This window comes from Euprymna scolopes, chromosome 9 (genome assembly GCF_053919585.1).
Source record: "Euprymna scolopes isolate OS-2025 chromosome 9, ASM5391958v1, whole genome shotgun sequence".
Classification (NCBI taxonomy): Eukaryota; Metazoa; Mollusca; class Cephalopoda; order Sepiida; family Sepiolidae; genus Euprymna; species Euprymna scolopes.
In genome coordinates, this window is record NC_136490.1 from 137,888,077 (window position 1) to 137,904,332 (window position 16,256).

The 16,256-nt window shown below is 36.3% G+C and overlaps 18 non-coding genes across 18 annotated transcripts; 9 read left to right on the forward strand and 9 right to left on the reverse strand.

Annotated features, from left to right (window-relative positions):
- Nucleotides 1-2,156: 2,156 nt before the first annotated feature.
- Nucleotides 2,157-2,229, forward strand: Trnav-cac (transfer RNA valine (anticodon CAC)). Its single transcript has one exon. It is a non-coding gene; the product is annotated as a tRNA-Val (tRNA).
- A 408-nt stretch (nt 2,230-2,637) lies between these two features.
- Nucleotides 2,638-2,710, reverse strand: Trnav-aac (transfer RNA valine (anticodon AAC)). The gene has a single exon. It is a non-coding gene; the product is annotated as a tRNA-Val (tRNA).
- Nucleotides 2,711-3,808: 1,098 nt separating this feature from the next.
- Trnav-cac (transfer RNA valine (anticodon CAC)) lies at nt 3,809-3,881 on the forward strand. The gene has a single exon. It is a non-coding gene; the product is annotated as a tRNA-Val (tRNA).
- Nucleotides 3,882-4,289: 408 nt separating this feature from the next.
- Trnav-aac (transfer RNA valine (anticodon AAC)) lies at nt 4,290-4,362 on the reverse strand. Its single transcript has one exon. It is a non-coding gene; the product is annotated as a tRNA-Val (tRNA).
- A 1,097-nt stretch (nt 4,363-5,459) lies between these two features.
- Nucleotides 5,460-5,532, forward strand: Trnav-cac (transfer RNA valine (anticodon CAC)). The gene has a single exon. It is a non-coding gene; the product is annotated as a tRNA-Val (tRNA).
- Nucleotides 5,533-5,943: 411 nt separating this feature from the next.
- Nucleotides 5,944-6,016, reverse strand: Trnav-aac (transfer RNA valine (anticodon AAC)). The gene has a single exon. It is a non-coding gene; the product is annotated as a tRNA-Val (tRNA).
- A 1,105-nt stretch (nt 6,017-7,121) lies between these two features.
- On the forward strand, nt 7,122-7,194 carry Trnav-cac (transfer RNA valine (anticodon CAC)). The gene has a single exon. It is a non-coding gene; the product is annotated as a tRNA-Val (tRNA).
- A 408-nt stretch (nt 7,195-7,602) lies between these two features.
- On the reverse strand, nt 7,603-7,675 carry Trnav-aac (transfer RNA valine (anticodon AAC)). The gene has a single exon. It is a non-coding gene; the product is annotated as a tRNA-Val (tRNA).
- A 1,106-nt stretch (nt 7,676-8,781) lies between these two features.
- Nucleotides 8,782-8,854, forward strand: Trnav-cac (transfer RNA valine (anticodon CAC)). Its single transcript has one exon. It is a non-coding gene; the product is annotated as a tRNA-Val (tRNA).
- Nucleotides 8,855-9,264: 410 nt separating this feature from the next.
- Nucleotides 9,265-9,337, reverse strand: Trnav-aac (transfer RNA valine (anticodon AAC)). Its single transcript has one exon. It is a non-coding gene; the product is annotated as a tRNA-Val (tRNA).
- Nucleotides 9,338-10,434: 1,097 nt separating this feature from the next.
- Trnav-cac (transfer RNA valine (anticodon CAC)) lies at nt 10,435-10,507 on the forward strand. Its single transcript has one exon. It is a non-coding gene; the product is annotated as a tRNA-Val (tRNA).
- A 408-nt stretch (nt 10,508-10,915) lies between these two features.
- Nucleotides 10,916-10,988, reverse strand: Trnav-aac (transfer RNA valine (anticodon AAC)). The gene has a single exon. It is a non-coding gene; the product is annotated as a tRNA-Val (tRNA).
- A 1,106-nt stretch (nt 10,989-12,094) lies between these two features.
- On the forward strand, nt 12,095-12,167 carry Trnav-cac (transfer RNA valine (anticodon CAC)). Its single transcript has one exon. It is a non-coding gene; the product is annotated as a tRNA-Val (tRNA).
- A 408-nt stretch (nt 12,168-12,575) lies between these two features.
- On the reverse strand, nt 12,576-12,648 carry Trnav-aac (transfer RNA valine (anticodon AAC)). Its single transcript has one exon. It is a non-coding gene; the product is annotated as a tRNA-Val (tRNA).
- A 1,106-nt stretch (nt 12,649-13,754) lies between these two features.
- Trnav-cac (transfer RNA valine (anticodon CAC)) lies at nt 13,755-13,827 on the forward strand. Its single transcript has one exon. It is a non-coding gene; the product is annotated as a tRNA-Val (tRNA).
- A 408-nt stretch (nt 13,828-14,235) lies between these two features.
- On the reverse strand, nt 14,236-14,308 carry Trnav-aac (transfer RNA valine (anticodon AAC)). The gene has a single exon. It is a non-coding gene; the product is annotated as a tRNA-Val (tRNA).
- A 1,096-nt stretch (nt 14,309-15,404) lies between these two features.
- Nucleotides 15,405-15,477, forward strand: Trnav-cac (transfer RNA valine (anticodon CAC)). The gene has a single exon. It is a non-coding gene; the product is annotated as a tRNA-Val (tRNA).
- Nucleotides 15,478-15,885: 408 nt separating this feature from the next.
- On the reverse strand, nt 15,886-15,958 carry Trnav-aac (transfer RNA valine (anticodon AAC)). Its single transcript has one exon. It is a non-coding gene; the product is annotated as a tRNA-Val (tRNA).
- Between the last annotated feature and the right edge of the window lie 298 nt (nt 15,959-16,256).

Sequence of the window (16,256 nt, forward strand, 5' to 3'; positions counted from 1 at the left end):
TCTGTGCATGAGGTCGCCAAGCTAATCAAGAACCTTGATTCCAGTAAAGCAACTCGCCCTGACGGAATCCCAATTATAGTGTTAAAAAAGCTTCAACCAGAACTTGCTCCCATACTTACGACACTGTTTAAGCTTTGCCTTAAGGAGAAGTGCTTTCCGACTCCCTGGCAAACCTCATCAGTATGCCCTGTATTTAAGAATTCAGGTGATAAGTCATCTCCCTCTCAGTACAGACCAATAAGCCTCTTCTGTGTTATGAGTAACTTGCTGGAATCCATATTAAATAGAGAAATAGTCAACCACCTCAGCAGAAACAATCTTCTTAGTGACACACAATATGGTTTCGGTTCTGCAAGATCTACCGCAGATGTGCTAACGGTTATATCTCACAGGATTAGTGAATCTTTTGACAAAGGCTTCCTTTCTAGGGCAATTGCTCTTGACATATCAAAGGCCTTCGATAAGGTATGGCATAAGAGCCTACTTCACAAGATTTCCAGCTACGGTATAACAGGAAATGTTTTCTCAATCATTAAATCATTTCTCTCCGATAGGCTCATAAGAGTAGTGGTCGATGGACAAAAATCAGAAGCCTGCAGTATTAATGCTGGAGTCCCTCAAGGGTCAATCCTGGGCCCAACTCCCTTCCTGATCTACATCAATGACCTCCCTAAACACATACTTAAATCATTCATTGACATCTATGCTGATGGCACGACCATCTACGGCAACACATCAAAGGCTGTAAATGACAAAGTTCTCTCTGATTCTCTCTCCTCTAATCTCGAGCGCGTAGTTCAGTGGGGGAAGTCCTGGCTGGTTACCTTTAATGCATCTAAAACCAAACTCCTATCTTTACAACATCAACGCTCTGATCCCCATCTGGCATCAATTGAAATGGATGGCTCTCGTCTGGGTGAGACCCCGTGTTTTGACAAGCTTCTGGGTTTGTCCTTTACTCCTGATCTGAAATGGAACACGTACATCAAGTCTGTTGCCAAGGTCGCTGGAAAGATGGTGGGATCCTTCTACCGCTCCAGAAGATATCTCACTACTGATGCAATTCTCTATCTATATAAAAGCCAAGTGCGTCCAAGGATGGAATACTGTTGCCATATCTGGGCAGGACTGCCTAAAAACAGCCTATCCTGCCTTGACAGAGTACAAAATAGACTTCGTGGCTTAGTGAGAGATGCCCTTTTCTCTACCCTGCAACCTCTCTCCCACAGAAGAGACGTTGCGAGCCTATCCTTGTTTTATCGTTATTTCCATGGCAGGTGCTCGTCTGAACTCCAATCTCTGGCCCTCCTCGCCAATCTTTCACGAAAAACACCCGTCTAGCTGAATCCACTGTGAAAAATTTCCCCCACTCTTTATCTGTGCCTAAATCAAAACGTGGATTCCATGAACAAAGCTTCTTTCTTAGAACTGCACGCCTGTGGAACTCTGTTCCGTCCGCCTGCTTCCCACCACACTACAACTTGGATGTCTTCAAGTCAAAATTTAACAAATTCCTAATGAACCGCCCCCTTAAGTAAACACTTCATCAAATCTCCACACTAAAGTACTGAACTTGCAATCACCCTTATCCCTGAGTGGCTTCCGGGCCTTGATAAGTGGTGACCACCGTGTAAAAAAAACAAAACATTAAAAATCGGCCCAGTTCCTAATTTGTTCTCGGCCTTCGCACCGGGATCAAAGTGTAGTACCTGTTCAGGCAGATACTGCAAGCAAAGACAATATGTGGGGGTTATTTATTTATTATTATTACTATTATATATAGAATAACGGTAGATCTAAAAGAGTATATAGATCTAGAATAAATGTACACTCCTGCTATGTGTAGAAAACAACTGTTTGTAAATTGAACTTATACAGTTCTTATTCTATCGAACAAAGTATCGTATGTTGTGGTTTTGTTTTTATGATGCTGATTACTAGTGCTCATTTACATAGATAAGGACATGAGTTTATGCTTTTGATTTCGAAACACATTTAGAAAGAAAAGTTGATTTGTAAATACTTGAAAATATGCTAGTGTATGTGTGCATGTATGTGTCGATGTTGGTTCACTAAGTAGACGTAATCCTTGAGTAGTTCCTAGATATATTTTTGTAGAGAGGACATGAAAACTGTACATAACGGATGGTATGTCCGGTTCCGTAGTGTAGTGGTTATCACGTCTGCTTCACACGCAGAAGGTCGCGAGTTCGAAACTCGCCGGAACCTTGAACAGTGTCAATTATTGTATTTTTTTTTTCGATTATGACAGAATAATATTCGAACTACTATGATCCTAATGAAATGGGGACTGTGTAAGTTTACGTAATATATTGTTTATTAAGATTGAGTTAGCTTGAAAGAAATATTACAGCTTGATAACAAAAACAATTTTAGTTGTAAGCAATTGCAATGCGGTTGAATCGTTTGTTGAAATAATTTCTAACATCTTTCAACGTTTATAGATTATTGGAACCGTCGCGTTTGCAGTGATGTAACATCAGTCGTTAGCATAGTGTGTCTTTCTCAACGTGAGAATACTTACTGTAACTGGAGAACCGTTGTATTTTTGCGATCAACTTACAGAAAAACAAGAGTGTCGCGGAAGAGAATATCAAAATAAAATTTAATCGGTCTAGGTTCCGGCGAGTTTCGAACTCGCGACCTTCTGCGTGTTAAGCAGACGTGATAACCACTACACCACGAAACCTTAACACTTACAACGTATTGTATACACAATTCTAACTCTCGTATCGTGACCTCATTGTCTCACATTCATTTGTCTTTATACATTTACAATAGAGTACGTTAAGTACACGTTATTTCGAACTACAGGACGCCCGCCCCTTTCATAGCTGGTAAAAGTCGGCAAGGTCAACAACCTGCTGGCTGCACTCACGAAACTATTGTTACTAATTTTAGTTTGTATTTACTGTAAGTGTCCAAGTTCCTGTTGAAATGAAAGTGCAAAATGAAACGTTCAGCCCGTAAATTTGTTTTTGGATTAAAATCACAACTATTTTTACGTAAACTTCAATGAATTTATTTTATTTAATCAAGTGTGAAACCGGTGTGAAACCGGTGTAAAGCGAAGTTGTCCCGATTATTGTTTTATGCCCTGCGGTGATGACGGATGGAGTCATAGTAGTTAGAAGATAAAAGGGGGTACACCTTAACCTTCCTCTGAAATATGTTTGCAAAGAGATTACTCCAACCCGGACAAAAACGAAAAATCGAAGAAAGTGAGTACAATTAAGGTGTTGTATCCGAAGTCTACACAATCTCATGCGTCAGAAATCACAAAGTACAAAGCTTTGGCAATGTGATCTTTCTTATCGAAGCTATCATGCACCAAGGAAAAGTGGAACAACGTACTTAAATTTATAGATTTATTATTTTATTTATTTATTTATTACTATTACTATTATATATAGAATAACGGTAGATCTAAAAGAGTATATAGATCTAGAATAAATGTACACTCCTGCTATGTGTAGAAAACAACTGTTTGTAAATTGAACTTATACAGTTCTTATTCTATCGAACAAAATATCGTATGTTGTGGTTTTGTTTTTTATGATGCTGATTACTAGTGCTCATTTACATAGATAAGGACATGAGTTTATGCTTTTGATTTCGAAACACATTTAGAAAGAAAACTTGATTTGTAAATACTTGAAAATATGCTAGTGTATGTGTGCATGTATGTGTCGATGTTGGTTCACTAAGTAGACGTAATCCTTGAGTAGTTCCTAGATATATTTTTGTAGAGAGGACATGAAAACTGTACATAACGGATGGTATGTCCGGTTCCGTAGTGTAGTGGTTATCACGTCAGCTTCACACGCAGAAGGTCGCGAGTTCGAAACTCGCCGGAACCTTGAACAGTGTCAATTATTGTATTTTTTTTTTCGATTATGACAGAATAATATTCGAACTACTATGATCCTAATGAAATGGGGACTGTGTAAGTTTACGTAATATATTGTTTATTAAGATTGAGTTAGCTTGAAAGAAATATTACAGCTTGATAACAAAAACAATTTTAGTTGTAAGCAATTGCAATGCGGTTGAATCGTTTGTTGAAATAATTTCTAACATCTTTCAACGTTTATAGATTATTGGAACCGTCGCGTTTGCAGTGATGTAACATCAGTCGTTAGCATAGTGTGTCTTTCTCAACGTGAGAATACTTACTGTAACTGGAGAACCGTTGTATTTTTGCGATCAACTTAGAGAAAAACAAGAGTGTCGCGGAAGAGAATATCAAAATAAAATTTAATCGGTCTAGGTTCCGGCGAGTTTCGAACTCGCGACCTTCTGCGTGTTAAGCAGACGTGATAACCACTACACCACGGAACCTTAACACTTACAACGTATTGTATACACAATTCTAACTCTCGTATCGTGACCTCATTGTCTCACATTCATTTGTCTTTATACATTTACAATAGAGTACGTCAAGTACACGTTATTTCGAACTACAGGACACCCTCCCCTTTCATAGCTGGTAAAAGTCGGCAAGGTCAACAACCTGCTGGCTGCACTCACGAAACTATTGTTACTAATTTTAGTTTGTATTTACTGTAAGTGTCCAAGTTCCTGTTGAAATGAAAGTGCAAAATGAAACGTTCAGCCCGTAAATTTGTTTTTGGATTAAAATCACAACTATTTTTACGTAAACTTCAATGAATTTATTTTATTTAATCAAGTGTGAAACCGGTGTGAAACCGGTGTAAAGCGAAGTTGTCCCGATTATTGTTTTATGCCCAGCGGTGATGACGGATGGAGTCATAGTAGTTAGAAGATAAAGGGGGGTACACCTTAACCTTCCTCTGAAATATGTTTGCAAAGAGATAACTCCAACCCGGACAAAAACGAAAAATCGAAGAAAGTGAGTACAATTAAGGTGTTGTATCCGAAGTCTACACAATCTCATGCGTCAGAAATCACAAAGTACAAAGCTTTGGCAATGTGATCCTTCTTATCGAAGCTATCATGCACCAAGGAAAAGTGGAACAACGTACTTAAATTTATAGATTTATTATTTTATTTATTTATTTAATATTATTACTATTATATACAGAATAACGGTAGATCTAAAAGAGTATATAGATCTAGAATAAATGTACACTCCTGCTATGTGTAGAAAACAACTGTTTGTAAATTGAACTTATACAGTTCTTATTCTATCGAACAAAATATCGTATGTTGTGGTTTTGTTTTTATGATGCTGATTACTAGTGCTCATTTACATAGATAAGAACATGAGTTTATGCTTTTGATTTCGAAACACATTTAGAAAGAAAACTTGATTTGTAAATACTTGAAAATATGCTAGTGTATGTGTGCATGTATGTGTCGATGTTGGTTTACATAGTAGACGTAATCCTTGAATAGTTCCTAGATATATTTTTGTAGAGAGGACATGAAAACCGTACATAACGGATGGTATGTCCGGTTCCGTAGTGTAGTGGTTATCACGTCTGCTTCACACGCAGAAGGTCGCGAGTTCGAAACTCGCCGGAACCTTGAACAGTGTCAATTATTGTATTTTTTCTTTTTTCGATTATGACAGAATAATATTCGAACTACTATGATCGTAATGAAATAGGGACTGTGTAAGTTGACGTAATATATTGTTTATTAAGATTGAGTTAGCTTGAAAGAAATATTACAGCTTGATAACAAAAACAATTTTAGTTGTAAGCAATTGCAATGCGGTTGAATCGTTTGTTGAAATAATTTCTAACATCTTTCAACGTTTATAGATTATTGGAACCGTCGCGTTTGCAGTGATGTAACATCAGTCGTTAGCATAGTGTGTCTTTCTCAACGTGAGAATACTTACTGTAACTGGAGAACCGTTGTATTTTTGCGATCAACTTACAGAAAAACAAGAGTGTCGCGGAAGAGAATATCAAAATAAAATTTAATCGGTCTAGGTTCCGGCGAGTTTCGAACTCACGACCTTCTGCGTGTTAAGCAGACGTGATAACCACTACACCACGGAACCTTAACACTTACAACGTCATGTATACACAATTCTAACTCTCGTATCGTGACCTCATTGTCTCACATTCATTTGTCTTTATACATTACAATAGAGTACGTTAAGTACACATTATTTCGAACTACAGGACACCCTCCCCTTTCATAGCTGGTAAAAGTCGGCAAGGTCAACAACCTGCTGGCTGCACTCACGAAACTATTGTTACTAATTTTAGTTTGTATTTACTGTAAGTGTCCAAGTTCCTGTTGAAATGAAAGTGCAAAATGAAACGTTCAGCCCGTAAATTTGTTTTTGGATTAAAATCACAACTATTTTTACGTAAACTTCAATGAATTTATTTTATTTAATCAAGTGTGAAACCGGTGTGAAACCGGTGTAAAGCGAAGTTGTCCCGATTATTGTTTTATGCCCAGCGCCCCCAGCGGTGATGACGGATGGAGTCATAATAGTTAGAAGATAAAGGGGGGTACACCTTAACCTTCCTCTGAAATATGTTTGCAAAGAGATAACTCCAACCCGGACAAAAACGAAAAATCGAAGAAAGTGAGTACAATTAAGGTGTTGTATCCGAAGTCTACACAATCTCATGCGTCAGAAATCACAAAGTACAAAGCTTTGGCAATGTGATCTTTCTTATCGAAGCTATCATGCACCAAGGAAAAGTGCAACAACGTACTTAAATTTATAGATTTATTATTTTATTTATTTATTTATTATTATTACTATTATATATAGAATAACGGTAGATCTAAAAGAGTATATAGATCTAGAATAAATGTACACTCCTGCTATGTGTAGAAAAAAACTGTCTGTAAATTGAACTTATACAGTTGTTATTCTATCGAACAAAATATCGTATGTTGTGGTTTTGTTTTTATGGTGCTGATTACTAGTGCCCATTTTCATAGATAAGAACATGAGTTTATGCTTTTGATTTCGAAACACATTTAGAAAGAAAAGTTGATTTGTAAATACTTGAAAATATGCTAGTGTATGTGTGCATGTATGTGTCGATGTTGGTTCACTAAGTAGACGTAATCCTTGAGTAGTTCCTAGATATATTTTTGTAGAGAGGACATGAAAACTGTACATAACGGATGGTATGTCCGGTTCCGTAGTGTAGTGGTTATCACGTCTGCTTCACACGCAGAAGGTCGCGAGTTCGAAACTCGCCGGAACCTTGAACAGTGTCAATTATTGTATTTTTTTTTTCGATTATGACAGAATAATATTCGAACTACTATAATCCTAATGAAATGGGGACTGTGTAAGTTTACGTAATATATTGTTTATTAAGATTGAGTTAGCTTGAAAGAAATATTACAGCTTGATAACAAAAACAATTTTAGTTGTAAGCAATTGCAATGCGGTTGAATCGTTTGTTGAAATAATTTCTAACATCTTTCAACGTTTATAGATTATTGGAACCGTCGCGTTTGCAGTGATGTAACATCAGTCGTTAGCATAGTGTGTCTTTCTCAACGTGAGAATACTTACTGTAACTGGAGAACCGTTGTATTTTTGCGATCAACTTAGAGAAAAACAAGAGTGTCGCGGAAGAGAATATCAAAATAAAATTTAATCGGTCTAGGTTCCGGCGAGTTTCGAACTCGCGACCTTATGCGTGTTAAGCAGACGTGATAACCACTACACCACGGAACCTTAACACTTACAACGTATTGTATACACAATTCTAACTCTCGTATCGTGACCTCATTGTCTCACATTCATTTGTCTTTATACATTTACAATAGAGTACGTCAAGTACACGTTATTTCGAACTACAGGACACCCTCCCCTTTCATAGCTGGTAAAAGTCGGCAAGGTCAACAACCTGCTGGCTGCACTCACGAAACTATTGTTACTAATTTTAGTTTGTATTTACTGTAAGTGTCCAAGTTCCTGTTGAAATGAAAGTGCAAAATGAAACGTTCAGCCCGTAAATTTGTTTTTGGATTAAAATCACAACTATTTTTACGTAAACTTCAATGAATTTATTTTATTTAATCAAGTGTGAAACCGGTGTGAAACCGGTGTAAAGCGAAGTTGTCCCGATTATTGTTTTATGCCCAGCGCCCCCAGCGGTGATGACGGATGGAGTCATAATAGTTAGAAGATAAAGGGGGGTACACCTTAACCTTCCTCTGAAATATGTTTGCAAAGAGATAACTCCAACCCGGACAAAAACGAAAAATCGAAGAAAGTGAGTACAATTAAGGTGTTGTATCCGAAGTCTACACAATCTCATGCGTCAGAAATCACAAAGTACAAAGCTTTGGCAATGTGATCTTTCTTATCGAAGCTATCATGCACCAAGGAAAAGTGCAACAACGTACTTAAATTTATAGATTTATTATTTTATTTATTTATTTATTATTATTACTATTATATATAGAATAACGGTAGATCTAAAAGAGTATATAGATCTAGAATAAATGTACACTCCTGCTATGTGTAGAAAAAAACTGTCTGTAAATTGAACTTATACAGTTGTTATTCTATCGAACAAAATATCGTATGTTGTGGTTTTGTTTTTATGGTGCTGATTACTAGTGCCCATTTTCATAGATAAGAACATGAGTTTATGCTTTTGATTTCGAAACACATTTAGAAAGAAAAGTTGATTTGTAAATACTTGAAAATATGCTAGTGTATGTGTGCATGTATGTGTCGATGTTGGTTCACTAAGTAGACGTAATCCTTGAGTAGTTCCTAGATATATTTTTGTAGAGAGGACATGAAAACTGTACATAACGGATGGTATGTCCGGTTCCGTAGTGTAGTGGTTATCACGTCTGCTTCACACGCAGAAGGTCGCGAGTTCGAAACTCGCCGGAACCTTGAACAGTGTCAATTATTGTATTTTTTTTTTTTCGATTATGACAGAATAATATTCGAACTACTATAATCCTAATGAAATGGGGACTGTGTAAGTTTACGTAATATATTGTTTATTAAGATTGAGTTAGCTTGAAAGAAATATTACAGCTTGATAACAAAAACAATTTTAGTTGTAAGCAATTGCAATGCGGTTGAATCGTTTGTTGAAATAATTTCTAACATCTTTCAACGTTTATAGATTATTGGAACCGTCGCGTTTGCAGTGATGTAACATCAGTCGTTAGCATAGTGTGTCTTTCTCAACGTGAGAATACTTACTGTAACTGGAGAACCGTTGTATTTTTGCGATCAACTTAGAGAAAAACAAGAGTGTCGCGGAAGAGAATATCAAAATAAAATTTAATCGGTCTAGGTTCCGGCGAGTTTCGAACTCGCGACCTTATGCGTGTTAAGCAGACGTGATAACCACTACACCACGGAACCTTAACACTTACAACGTATTGTATACACAATTCTAACTCTCGTATCGTGACCTCATTGTCTCACATTCATTTGTCTTTATACATTTACAATAGAGTACGTCAAGTACACGTTATTTCGAACTACAGGACACCCTCCCCTTTCATAGCTGGTAAAAGTCGGCAAGGTCAACAACCTGCTGGCTGCACTCACGAAACTATTGTTACTAATTTTAGTTTGTATTTACTGTAAGTGTCCAAGTTCCTGTTGAAATGAAAGTGCAAAATGAAACGTTCAGCCCGTAAATTTGTTTTTGGATTAAAATCACAACTATTTTTACGTAAACTTCAATGAATTTATTTTATTTAATCAAGTGTGAAACCGGTGTGAAACCGGTGTAAAGCGAAGTTGTCCCGATTATTGTTTTATGCCCTGCGGTGATGACGGATGGAGTCATAGTAGTTAGAAGATAAAGGGGGGTACACCTTAACCTTCCTCTGAAATATGTTTGCAAAGAGATTACTCCAACCCGGACAAAAACGAAAAATCGAAGAAAGTGAGTACAATTAAGGTGTTGTATCCGAAGTCTACACAATCTCATGCGTCAGAAATCACAAAGTACAAAGCTTTGGCAATGTGATCTTTCTTATCGAAGCTATCATGCACCAAGGAAAAGTGCAACAACGTACTTAAATTTATAGATTTATTATTTTATTTATTTATTTATTACTATTACTATTATATATAGAATAACGGTAGATCTAAAAGAGTATATAGATCTAGAATAAATGTACACTCCTGCTATGTGTAGAAAACAACTGTTTGTAAATTGAACTTATACAGTTCTTATTCTATCGAACAAAATATCGTATGTTGTGGTTTTGTTTTTATGATGCTGATTACTAGTGCTCATTTACATAGATAAGGACATGAGTTTATGCTTTTGATTTCGAAACACATTTAGAAAGAAAAGTTGATTTGTAAATACTTGAAAATATGCTAGTGTATGTGTGCATGTATGTGTCGATGTTGGTTTACTAAGTAGACGTAATCCTTGAGTAGTTCCTAGATATATTTTTGTAGAGAGGACATGAAAACTGTATATAACGGATGGTATGTCCGGTTCCGTAGTGTAGTGGTTATCACGTCTGCTTCACACGCAGAAGGTCGCGAGTTCGAAACTCGCCGGAACCTTGAACAGTGTCAATTATTGTATTTTTTTTTTCGATTATGACAGAATAATATTCGAACTACTATGATCCTAATGAAATGGGGACTGTGTAAGTTTACGTAATATATTGTTTATTAAGATTGAGTTAGCTTGAAAGAAATATTACAGCTTGATAACAAAAACAATTTTAGTTGTAAGCCATTGCAATGCGGTTGAATCGTTTGTTGAAATAATTTCTAACATCTTTCAACGTTTATAGATTATTGGAACCGTCGCGTTTGCAGTGATGTAACATCAGTCGTTAGCATAGTGTGTCTTTCTCAACGTGAGAATACTTACTGTAACTGGAGAACCGTTGTATTTTTGCGATCAACTTACAGAAAAACAAGAGTGTCGCGGAAGAGAATATCAAAATAAAATTTAATCGGTCTAGGTTCCGGCGAGTTTCGAACTCGCGACCTTATGCGTGTTAAGCAGACGTGATAACCACTACACCACGGAACCTTAACACTTACAACGTATTGTATACACAATTCTAACTCTCGTATCGTGACCTCATTGTCTCACATTCATTTGTCTTTATACATTTACAATAGAGTACGTCAAGTACACGTTATTTCGAACTACAGGACACCCTCCCCTTTCATAGCTGGTAAAAGTCGGCAAGGTCAACAACCTGCTGGCTGCACTCACGAAACTATTGTTACTAATTTTAGTTTGTATTTACTGTAAGTGTCCAAGTTCCTGTTGAAATGAAAGTGCAAAATGAAACGTTCAGCCCGTAAATTTGTTTTTGGATTAAAATCACAACTATTTTTACGTAAACTTCAATGAATTTATTTTATTTAATCAAGTGTGAAACCGGTGTGAAACCGGTGTAAAGCGAAGTTGTCCCGATTATTGTTTTATGCCCAGCGCCCCCAGCGGTGATGACGGATGGAGTCATAGTAGTTAGAAGATAAAGGGGGGTACACCTTAACCTTCCTCTGAAATATGTTTGCAAAGAGATAACTCCAACCCGGACAAAAACGAAAAATCGAAGAAAGTGAGTACAATTAAGGTGTTGTATCCGAAGTCTACACAATCTCATGCGTCAGAAATCACAAAGTACAAAGCTTTGGCAATGTGATCTTTCTTATCGAAGCTATCATGCACCAAGGAAAAGTGCAACAACGTACTTAAATTTATAGATTTATTATTTTATTTATTTATTTATTATTATTACTATTATATATAGAATAACGGTAGATCTAAAAGAGTATATAGATCTAGAATAAATGTACACTCCTGCTATGTGTAGAAAACAACTGTCTGTAAATTGAACTTATACAGTTCTTATTCTATCGAACAAAATATCGTATGTTGTGGTTTTGTTGTTATGATGCTGATTACTAGTGCTCATTTACATAGATAAGAACATGAGTTTATGCTTTTGATTTCGAAACACATTTAGAAAGAAAACTTGATTTGTAAATACTTAAAAATATGCTAGTGTATGTGTGCATGTATGTGTCGATGTTGGTTCACTAAGTAGACGTAATCCTTGAGTAGTTCCTAGATATATTTTTGTAGAGAGGACATGAAAACTGTACATAACGGATGGTATGTCCGGTTCCGTAGTGTAGTGGTTATCACGTCTGCTTCACACGCAGAAGGTCGCGAGTTCGAAACTCGCCGGAACCTTGAACAGTGTCAATTATTGTATTTTTTTTTTCGATTATGACAGAATAATATTCGAACTACTATGATCCTAATGAAATGGGGACTGTGTAAGTTTACGTAATATATTGTTTATTAAGATTGAGTTAGCTTGAAAGAAATATTACAGCTTGATAACAAAAACAATTTTAGTTGTAAGCAATTGCAATGCGGTTGAATCGTTTGTTGAAATAATTTCTAACATCTTTCAACGTTTATAGATTATTGGAACCGTCGCGTTTGCAGTGATGTAACATCAGTCGTTAGCATAGTGTGTCTTTCTCAACGTGAGAATACTTGCTGTAACTGGAGAACCGTTGTATTTTTGCGATCAACTTACAGAAAAACAAGAGTGTCGCGGAAGAGAATATCAAAATAAAAGTTAATCGGTCTAGGTTCCGGCGAGTTTCGAACTCGCGACCTTATGCGTGTTAAGCAGACGTGATAACCACTACACCACGGAACCTTAACACTTACAACGTATTGTATACACAATTCTAACTCTCGTATCGTGACCTCATTGTCTCACATTCATTTGTCTTTATACATTTACAATAGAGTACGTCAAGTACACGTTATTTCGAACTACAGGACACCCTCCCCTTTCATAGCTGGTAAAAGTCGGCAAGGTCAACAACCTGCTGGCTGCACTCACGAAACTATTGTTACTAATTTTAGTTTGTATTTACTGTAAGTGTCCAAGTTCCTGTTGAAATGAAAGTGCAAAATGAAACGTTCAGCCCGTAAATTTGTTTTTGGATTAAAATCACAACTATTTTTACGTAAACTTCAATGAATTTATTTTATTTAATCAAGTGTGAAACCGGTGTGAAACCGGTGTAAAGCGAAGTTGTCCCGATTATTGTTTTATGCCCAGCGCCCCCAGCGGTGATGACGGATAGAGTCATAGTAATTAGAAGATAAAGGGGGGTACACCTTAACCTTCCTCTGAAATATGTTTGCAAAGAGATAACTCCAACCCGGACAAAAACGAAAAATCGAAGAAAGTGAGTACAATTAAGGTGTTGTATCCGAAGTCTACACAATCTCATGCGTCAGAAATCACAAAGTACAAAGCTTTGGCAATGTGATCTTTCTTATCGAAGCTATCATGCACCAAGGAAAAGTGCAACAACGTACTTAAATTTATAGATTTATTATTTTATTTATTTATTTATTATTATTACTATTATATATAGAATAACGGTAGATCTAAAAGAGTATATAGATCTAGAATAAATGTACACTCCTGCTATGTGTAGAAAACAACTGTTTGTAAATTGAACTTATACAGTTCTTATTCTATCGAACAAAATATCGTATGTTGTGGTTTTGTTTTTATGACGCTGATTACTAGTGCTCATTTACATAGATAAGAACATGAGTTTATGCTTTTGATTTCGAAACACATTTAGAAAGAAAAGTTGATTTGTAAATACTTGAAAATATGCTAGTGTATGTGTGCATGTATGTGTCGATGTTGGTTCACTAAGTAGACGTAATCCTTGAGTAGTTCCTAGATATATTTTTGTAGAGAGGACATGAAAACTGTACATAACGGATGGTATGTCCGGTTCCGTAGTGTAGTGGTTATCACGTCTGCTTCACACGCAGAAGGTCGCGAGTTCGAAACTCGCCGGAACCTTGAACAGTGTCAATTATTGTATTTTTTTTTTCGATTATGACAGAATAATATTCGAACTACTATGATCCTAATGAAATGGGGACTGTGTAAGTTTACGTAATATATTGTTTATTAAGATTGAGTTAGCTTGAAAGAAATACTACAGCTTGATAACAAAAACAATTTTAGTTGTAAGCAATTGCAATGCGGTTGCATCGTTTGTTGAAATAATTTCTAACATCTTTCAACGTTTATAGATTATTGGAACCGTCGCGTTTGCAGTGATGTAACATCAGTCGTTAGCATAGTGTGTCTTTCTCAACGTGAGAATACTTACTGTAACTGGAGAACCGTTGTATTTTTGCGATCAACTTACAGAAAAACAAGAGTGTCGCGGAAGAGAATATCAAAATAAAATTTAATCGGTCTAGGTTCCGGCGAGTTTCGAACTCACGACCTTCTGCGTGTTAAGCAGACGTGATAACCACTACACCACGGAACCTTAACACTTACAACGTAATGTATACACAATTCTAACTCTCGTATCGTGACCTCATTGTCTCACATTCATTTGTCTTTATACATTACAATAGAGTACGTTAAGTACACATTATTTCGAACTACAGGACACCCTCCCCTTTCATAGCTGGTAAAAGTCGGCAAGGTCAACAACCTGCTGGCTGCACTCACGAAACTATTGTTACTAATTTTAGTTTGTATTTACTGTAAGTGTCCAAGTTCCTGTTGAAATGAAAGTGCAAAATGAAACGTTCAGCCCGTAAATTTGTTTTTGGATTAAAATCACAACTATTTTTACGTAAACTTCAATGAATTTATTTTATTTAATCAAGTGTGAAACCGGTGTGAAACCGGTGTAAAGCGAAGTTGTCCCGATTATTGTTTTATGCTCTGCGGTGATGACGGATGGAGTCATAGTAGTTAGAAGATAAAGGGGGGTACACCTTAACCTTCCTCTGAAATATGTTTGCAAAGAGATTACTCCAACCCGGACAAAAACGAAAAATCGAAGAAAGTGAGTACAATTAAGGTGTTGTATCCGAAGTCTACACAATCTCATGCGTCAGAAATCACAAAGTACAAAGCTTTGGCAATGTGATCTTTCTTATCGAAGCTATCATGCACCAAGGAAAAGTGGAACAACGTACTTAAATTTATAGATTTATTATTTTATTTATTTATTTATTACTATTACTATTATATATAGAATAACGGTAGATCTAAAAGAGTATATAGATCTAGAATAAATGTACACTCCTGCTATGTGTAGAAAACAACTGTTTGTAAATTGAACTTATACAGTTCTTATTCTATCGAACAAAATATCGTATGTTGTGGTTTTGTTTTTATGATGCTGATTACTAGTGCTCATTTACATAGATAAGGACATGAGTTTATGCTTTTGATTTCGAAACACATTTAGAAAGAAAAGTTGATTTGTAAATACTTGAAAATATGCTAGTGTATGTGTGCATGTATGTGTCGATGTTGGTTCACTAAGTAGACGTAATCCTTGAGTAGTTCCTAGATATATTTTTGTAGAGAGGACATGAAAACTGTACATAACGGATGGTATGTCCGGTTCCGTAGTGTAGTGGTTATCACGTCTGCTTCACACGCAGAAGGTCGCGAGTTCGAAACTCGCCGGAACCTTGAACAGTGTCAATTATTGTATTTTTTTTTTCGATTATGACAGAATAATATTCGAACTACTATGATCCTAATGAAATGGGGACTGTGTAAGTTTACGTAATATATTGTTTATTAAGATTGAGTTAGCTTGAAAGAAATATTACAGCTTGATAACAAAAACAATTTTAGTTGTAAGCAATTGCAATGCGGTTGAATCGTTTGTTGAAATAATTTCTAACATCTTTCAACGTTTATAGATTATTGGAACCGTCGCGTTTGCAGTGATGTAACATCAGTCGTTAGCATAGTGTGTCTTTCTCAACGTGAGAATACTTACTGTAACTGGAGAACCGTTGTATTTTTGCGATCAACTTAGAGAAAAACAAGAGTGTCGCGGAAGAGAATATCAAAATAAAATTTAATCGGTCTAGGTTCCGGCGAGTTTCGAACTCGCGACCTTATGCGTGTTAAGCAGACGTGATAACCACTACACCACGGAACCTTAACACTTACAACGTATTGTATACACAATTCTAACTCTCGTATCGTGACCTCATTGTCTCACATTCATTTGTCTTTATACATTTACAATAGAGTACGTCAAGTACACGTTATTTCGAACTACAGGACACCCTCCCCTTTCATAGCTGGTAAAAGTCGGCAAGGTCAACAACCTGCTGGCTGCACTCACGAAACTATTGTTACTAATTTTAGTTTGTATTTACTGTAAGTGTCCAAGTTCCTGTTGAAATGAAAGTGCAAAATGAAACGTTCAGCCCGTAAATTTGTTTTTGGATTAA